Genomic DNA, 8,118 nt, shown 5'->3' with positions numbered 1-8,118 from the left:
AAGGGACAAATATCATATGTTCTCCCTGATGGGTGACAACTGACTGAACACCAAAAAGGAAACATATTGAAGTGAAATGAATACTATGAGAAATGGTGACTTGATCAGCCCTTGCCCTGACTGTTGATGAACAACTTAATACATTATCCCTCTTAGTAGTTTTTTGTTTGTTCTACTTAATATTTTTGGTCGAATACTGTAATCAATAGACAGTTATTCTGAAGTGTTGAAATTTAACTGATAAGTGATCACTGTTAAATATAGGAGTGGGAATAAGAGAGGGAAGAGATGTGAAATTTGGGACATGCTCAAGCTGACTTACCCCAAACGGGAGAGTTGGAAACATACCAGGGGATTCCAATTCAATCCCATCAAGGTGGCATATACCAATGCCATCTCACTAGTCCCAGTGATCAATTTCTATTCACAATTGATCATAATGATAGGACTAAGAGCCAAATGGAGCACCTAAACAACTAGTGTCTGCAAATACTAGCTGGTAGAATAAAAAATAGAGAGAACGATCCATCATGGGAAGTGAGATACACAGCAGACTCATAGAATGGCAGATGTCCTAAACAGCACTCTGGCCTCAGAATCAGCCCTTAAGGCACGCGGATCTGGCTGAAAAGCCCATGAGAGTATTTTAGGCATGGAAAGCCAAGACACCGAACAAGAGAGGCGGAGCCAAGATGGCAGAATAGTGAGGGCGCACACCGATAGTGCAGGTAAATTTAGTTTAATAAAAGGGGAGGCCAGCGCTGTGGCTCACTAGGCTAATCCTCCACCTAGCGGCGCCAGCACACCAGGTTCTAGTCCCAGTTGGAGTGCCGGATTCTGTCCTGGTTGCCCCTCTTCCAGGCCAGCTCTCTGCTGTGGCCAGGGAGTGCAGTGGAGGATGGCCCAGGTGCTTGGGCCCTGCACCCCATGGGAGACCAGGAAAAGCACCTGGCTCCTGGCTCCTGCCATCAGATCAGCGCGGTGCGCCAGCCGCAGCGTGCAGGCTGTGGCGGCCATTGGAGGGTGAACCAACGGCAAAGGAAGACCTTTCTCTCTGTCTCTCTCTCTCACTGTCCACTCTGCCTGTCAAAAAAAAGGGGGTGGGGGAGTTACGGTATGGAGATATCTTACAAATCTGATTATAGACCTATCATATGATCCAGCCATCCCACTCCTTGGAATTTACCCAAACCAAAAGAAATTAGCATATGAAAGTGTTATCTATAATCCCATGTTCATTGCAGCACAATTCACAATAGCTGAGATCTGGGAACAATCCAGATATCAATCAATGGTTGACTTGATAAGAAAATTATGGGATATGCACACTATGGCATACTACTCAGTTATAAAAAAGAAAGAAAGAAAAGGAAACCCTGTCTTTTGCAACAAGATAGATGCAACTGGAAACCATTATACTTAGTGAAATAAGCCAGACCCCAAAAGACAGATATCATATGTTTTCCCTGATCTGAAGTAGCTAATGGAGTACCTAAAATGTAATGTATTGGAGTTAGATACACATTTTGAGGTTTGATGATTGTTTACAGCCCTTGTCTCTTCCATTGAGGAACAGTGATTTTTTTTTAATTTATTTTTTCTTCATACTATTTGCTGACTTGCTGAACTCTTACTTAGTGTAAGGTTAACTATACAATCATTAAATAAACTGAAAACATATTTTGTAAAAGTTAAGTGGGATTGTGATAGGGAAGAGGAGAAAGGGTTGGAGTGTTTGTGGGAGGGAGGGTATTGGGGGAAGTGTCACATTCATTAATCTGTATATATGAAATATATCAAATTTATATTACTTAAATAAAATTTTAAAAAGAAGTAAACATTTAAAATTCAAAAAAATTATACCAATAACCAGGAGAATTTTAAAGGTGTTTATATATAATCATATAAGTGTGTGTGTGATTTATGACATTATAATGTAAATGTACGTATATATAATTTGTAATATAAATGTATATAGAGCAACATTTCAAAATTTTTATAATGTATTTATCATTGGCAAAGAATCACTCAGATTTCTGTAATAATCCAGTTTCTGATCATTACAAGAATGAAGAGTAAGCTACCAAGTTGTAGCTCATAATCTGTTTCTCTGTGTCTCCAAGTCTACCAACCTCTAAAATTAAATAAACATACATAATTTTAGGATAAAAATAACATTAAGATCTCACTATTTTCCCGCATAATTTTCAGGAAATATACTAGTATCTAGACACAGAGGTAAATTTATATACATATATATATGTAAAATATATGTATGTTATATATGTTACATATATTCATATATATATTACACTGAGGAGAAAAAAATATTACCCTTGGCTAAAATGGCCCTGAGACACTGTGTACCTGACAGTTTCCAGGGCAACTTACAGAATGTTGGGGGTGATGATCTTACAATAAAAGTTAAATCACCCTGGCTACAGATTCACAGTGCTAGGATTGGCCTAGCCTAAAATATTTGTGCAAAAGGGTGACTCCAGTGAATTTAAAAATTAACTTAAATTTTCATAATTAAAGGTTAATTTCAAGTTCCATGAATGTCTGTAAGGCTAAGAATGAAATCTGCTAATGAGTGATGGAACTGGCCCTAAATTGTTCTCATATACTGTGAAAATAAAATCTGGACATCTTCCAGAATTTAGATAGTTGATGGCCTTACAATGATAAAGTAAATCATGGTAGCCTGAAGTTCCCTGCACTAGAATTGGCACAAATTAGGTTATTGACTATTTATTGAGGTGGTAATAATAAATTTGAATCAACATGAAAAAGAGAAATGTTTCAGTTCAATATATGTTGTATATTGACAGTTGTGTGTACAAATGGTAAATTTAGTAGAAGCAGGAATAAGATTACAAGGAGATGTAACAGATATTAACAAAAATAGCCCTAAGTACACATTTAAATACAGAAAATTTGTGCTCTCTTAAATCAAAGAAAGTTTATGCCATTGAATTCAGTAATTTTAAAACCAAGATAAAATTGTCTCAATCTAATGCATGGAAATTTTAAAGAGAATGACAATTTTGATTCTCTAAATATAAAGAAGCTATATAAAAGTGTCCTTGAAAGTGTAAAAGAATGCTAACGTTCTAAAATTATTTGATAGGCCATAAAGATGGAGGTTGCTAAGACAACTTGAACATTATTTAGTGCATTCATGACATGAAAATGTAAGTGCCCAAAAGAATCATCATACCTTGGCAGTGCTAGGATTGGTTTCCATGTGGATATTGACATACTCAGATAAAATTAATAAAATGAAAGGCAAAATAAAAAATAGAAACCTGATGCACATGGCAGCTAAAACTTTGCTTTGCCCTTGGTAACAATGTGTATTTTAATGTGAGCCATAATTAAAAAACAAATATGTGGATGAATATTTGATGAAAAACAGTCCAGAATAAACTGGAAAAGTTAAAGTATGATACAGACTTATAGTTTAGAAAATTTCCACAATCAGAAAATAATTTAAAGCTCCAGGAGCATCTAGAAACATTAAGAATGTACCCCATGCTGATGACCATGATGATGCTGGCACTGCAATATTCTCAAATCCTATACACATGACAGTTGCTGGGACAACTCCCAGCATTTAGAGTGAGTTGATGACCACACAATTATAAACCAAACCATGGTACCCATCATGTCCCTGTGTTAGGACTGTCACAAATCCGGTTACTCATTACACATGCAGGTGAGAGTAGTAAATGACAAAATAAATATGCATTCCATGGAAGGCATTTAATTTTGATTATATGGTGTATAAATTAGTAATTTGGCAGAAACAGAATCATAATCATATAGAGAGAGCCAATAATTGGATGGTGGTGTAGGCAGGGAGTTTACTGCTCTAAACAAGGAAAGGATAGTTTTAAAAAAGTGGAAAGAGAGTAGTCTCAGGGAAGAGTTAGGGAAAAAATGACAGATGAAATTCTCAGACATTAGAGGGACATGGTGGACCCACATGGAGGGCATGGTGTCCATGACTCTCAACTCCAACAGCTAGAGCCTATGCATGAACACTGGAAAGTGAGGTGAGACAAGACTGCAGTAGCCTGAGCCACCGGTAAAAAGTGGCAGGAACTTAGAGGGAATGAGGCTTAAATCTCCATGGGAGAAAGTGTGCCAGCCAAACTAGAGGAGACAAAAAAAAGGACAGTACAGACATGTTTCTCTCTCTCCAATCACCTCAGAAAGGTGTGCAAGCTGATAGAGCAAGAGCCATTTTGGACGTGCATAACAACTATGCCAGCTTGTGTCTGCACCTGGCAAGTAGCTGAGAGGAGACTCCTGTCTCTGGTGGGGAGAAATAACAGGGAACTAGGAACTTGAGACTGTGTGAAGCTTCTGAAGCAGGACTGAGAAAAAATGAAAAAAAAAAACTGAGGATGTGTGGAAAGACTCGTGGTGTGGCTGGGACTATGAGCACTCTCAATGGGAGATACCACAAACTTGGGGGTTCCTGGTTACCAGATGAGAGACATTTCTAGAGAATCTGGACTTATAGTGAGGACTACACAGATCCTTTGTGTGGTTCTTTGGGAAGAGCAGACAAATATTATAATCACTGGGGCTAGTACTCAGGCACTGGGCTCCATCAAGGAGAAGAGCTCAGCTGAACAGAATATAACTCCCTTCTGATTAAAAAGAGAGAGATTTACCATGCCAAACCTGGATGTGTCACCTTAGGCATACCCTTTTCCCTTGAGAACTGAACAGAGCTCTCTGGCCATACCCACTATAAGCCTCTAGAGATTCACTGAAAGCAGAAAGTCCATTTATCTACAGTGATAATACAATGATAAAAACCATCACAGCAGAAAAAAAGATGAGTATCTCAAAAATGCTAAACAAGAAATGCAACAATATGAGAAACAAAAATAAGGAAGACATCATGACACTCCCAAAAGAACATGACACTTCCATACTAGATCATGAAGGTGATGAGATAGAAGAAATGCAAGAAATAGAACTCAAAAATTTGATCATATGATTACATAGAAGTAATCAAAAGCAAATGCACAAACTACTGAAATCCGTGAAGGTCATGAAAGAAAATCTCTCCCATGAAATTGAAATGATAAGGAAGAATCAAGATGAAAGGAAGAATTCAACAGAACACGAAACTGACATATTAAGGAGAAATCAAAATGAAATGAGGAATTCAATAGAACAAATAAAAAATGCAGTGGAGAGCCTTAAAAATAGAATCAGTGAGGCAGAAGAGAGAATATCAGACTTAGTAGACAGAGCACAGGAAAGTATACAGTCAAACCAAACACAATTAGAGGAGATTAGAAATCTAAAAAAGACTGCTGGGAATCTACAGGATACTATAAAAAAGGCAACATTCTGATTCTAGGAGTTCCTGCAGGCATGGGGAGAGAGAAAGGATTAGAAGGCATTTTTAGTGAAATGCTAGCAGAAAACTTTCCGAGTTTGGAAAAAGAGATACATCCAAGTACAGGGAGCACACAGAACTTTCAATAGACATGACCAGAAAACATCCTTGCCATGACACATTGTAATCAAACTGCCACAGTGGAACTAAAAGAGAAGATTCTAAAATGCATAAGAGAGAAATGCCAGATTACTTTCAGAGGATCTCTAATTAGACTCACAGCAGAGTTCTTATCAGAAAGCCTGCAGGGTAGGTGAAAATGGCAAAATCTAGCCCAAGTACTAAGAGAAAAAAAAACTGTCATCCCAGATTATTATACCTGCAAAGCTCTCATTTGTGAATGAAGGTGAAATAAAGACCTTTCATAACAAACAGAAATTGAAAGAATTTGCCACCATTTGTCCAGCCCTGCCAAGATGCTTAAGGATGTGGTACACACAGAAATATGGCAAAGTCATTATTTATCAATAGTCACATTGAATGTAAATGGCCTCAACTCTCCAGTTAAACAGCAACGACTGGCTGAATGGATTAAAAAACAAAATCCATCTGTTTATTGTTTGCAAGAAATACATCTTTCCAACAAAGTTGCATGCAGACTGAAAGTGAAAGGTTGCAAAGATATTCCATGCCAATCAAAACCAAAAGAGAGCTGACATAGCCATCTTAATATAGGACAAAATAAACCTTAATAGAAAAACTCTTAATAGAGCCAAAGGTCACTATATAATGATTATGGGATCAATTCACCAGGAAGATGAAATAAGCCAATCCCAAAGGGACAAATACCACTTGTTCTCCTTGATAGGTGACAACTAACTGAGCACCAAAAAGGAAACCTGTTAAAGTGAAATGAACACTATGAGAAACGGTGACTTGATCAGCCCTCACCCTGACTGTTGATGAGCAACTTGATATGTTATCCCTCTTAGTATTTTTTTGTTTGTTCTACTTAATACTTTTGGTTGAATACTGTAACCAATACACAATTCTTCTTAAGTGCTGAAACTTAACTGAAAAGTGATTGCTGTTAAATATAAGAGTGGGAATAAGAGAGGGAAGAAATGTGCAATTCGGGACATGCTCAAGCTGACTTACCTCAAATGGTAGAGTTAGAAACATACCAGGGGAGGTCAGCGAAGGAAAGATGGTGGAGTAGTGAGGGCGTGCACCGATAGTCCGGGAAAATTTAGTTTAATAAAAGTGCAGTTATGGTAGCCTCAGAAAAAGGATCAGGAAAAAATTGCAGAGGAACCTCTTCTGGATCTAGTGGCTGTGACTCAGAGGACCTACTGGGAGAACAAGGTCGCCCACCTTGCAGAAACTGAGCCACGGGAGGCGCAGGGTCTGTGCGCCTGTACAGGAAGGGGAGTGGATGTCACACAGACACCAGTGGGGAGAGTTGGGATGCCCAGGGCTCTGAGTCCACACATCGGCGCTGGAAGGGGAGGTGAGCTCAGTAACCAGAGACATTGGCAGGGAAACGGCAGTCAGAATCTAGAGGGGAGCGGGAAAGTGCACCAGACTGACTACAGGAGAGAAGGAAAAAAGGTCGGGGTTTCTTTCTCCCCCAACCTTGCAAAGGTTGCAAGGCTGCAAGGCTTGCAAGAGTTTGCAAGAGTTTTCAAGAGACAAAGAGCAGGCCCCCTCTCTGGATATACATAACAACAGGGGAGAGCTAAGGAACTGAGTCCCTACAATTCAGTAGCCTAGGGAACCCAGTGGGAGTCCAGAGGAGAAACAGAGCCTGCACAGACTCTTTGGGTAGAAGCCAGAGATCGGAAGCTAAATACCATCAATTCTGCACAGCCACGTGGTGTGGTATTACTTACCCCCTGAATAAAATAAATAAATAAATAGAGAGAGATTTACCACGCATAACCTGAGGGTGTCACCTTTGCACACCCGTAATCCAGAAGAACCAAGTAGAGCTCTCAGGCCACACCCATCTCAAGCCTCCAAGGCTCCTCCAACAGCGGGCAGTCCACTTAACGCAGACATAGTATAGAATAAAAAAAAAAACTCACAGTTACGAAAGAAGAATTAACTATGCCAAGCAACAAACACAAATATCAAGGGAACAAGATCAACGATGACACTATGATGCCTCCAAATAAACAAAACACCCCAAGCCAAGATTATGAAGATGAGGAGAAAGAAGAAATGCAAGATACGGATTTCAAAAAATTTATGATTAGAACATTTATAAGTTTTCAAAAGCAAATCCTTGAACTACAGAAATCCTTATTGGACAGGATTGAAAATATCTCTCGTGAAAATGAAATTTTAAGGAAGAATCAAAATGAAACGCAGAAACTAGTAGAACAGGAAAGTGTGATAGTGAAGAGAAATCCAAATGAAATGAAGAGCTCAATAGATCAAATGACAAACACATTAGAGAGCCTTAAAAACAGAATGGGTGAAGCAGAAGAGAGAATATAAGACTTAGAAGACAGAGCACAGGAAAACATACAGTCAAACCAAAGAAAAGAAGAGGAAATTAGAAATCTAAAAAATATTGTTGGGAATCTACAGGATACTATTAAAAAAACCAACATTCGAGTTCTAGGAGTTCCTGAAGGCATGGAGAGGGAGAAAGGATTGAAGGCCTTTTTAGTGAGATACTAGCAGAGAACTTTCCAGGTTTGGAGAAGGACAGAGAAATCCTAGTACAGGAAGCTCACAGAACCCCC

This window comes from Oryctolagus cuniculus, chromosome 16, assembly GCF_051225735.1.
Source record: "Oryctolagus cuniculus isolate XC-2025 breed Fujian yellow rabbit chromosome 16, ASM5122573v1, whole genome shotgun sequence".
Lineage (NCBI taxonomy): Eukaryota > Metazoa > Chordata > Mammalia > Lagomorpha > Leporidae > Oryctolagus > Oryctolagus cuniculus.
Note: the sequence above shows the minus strand (reverse complement) of the source record.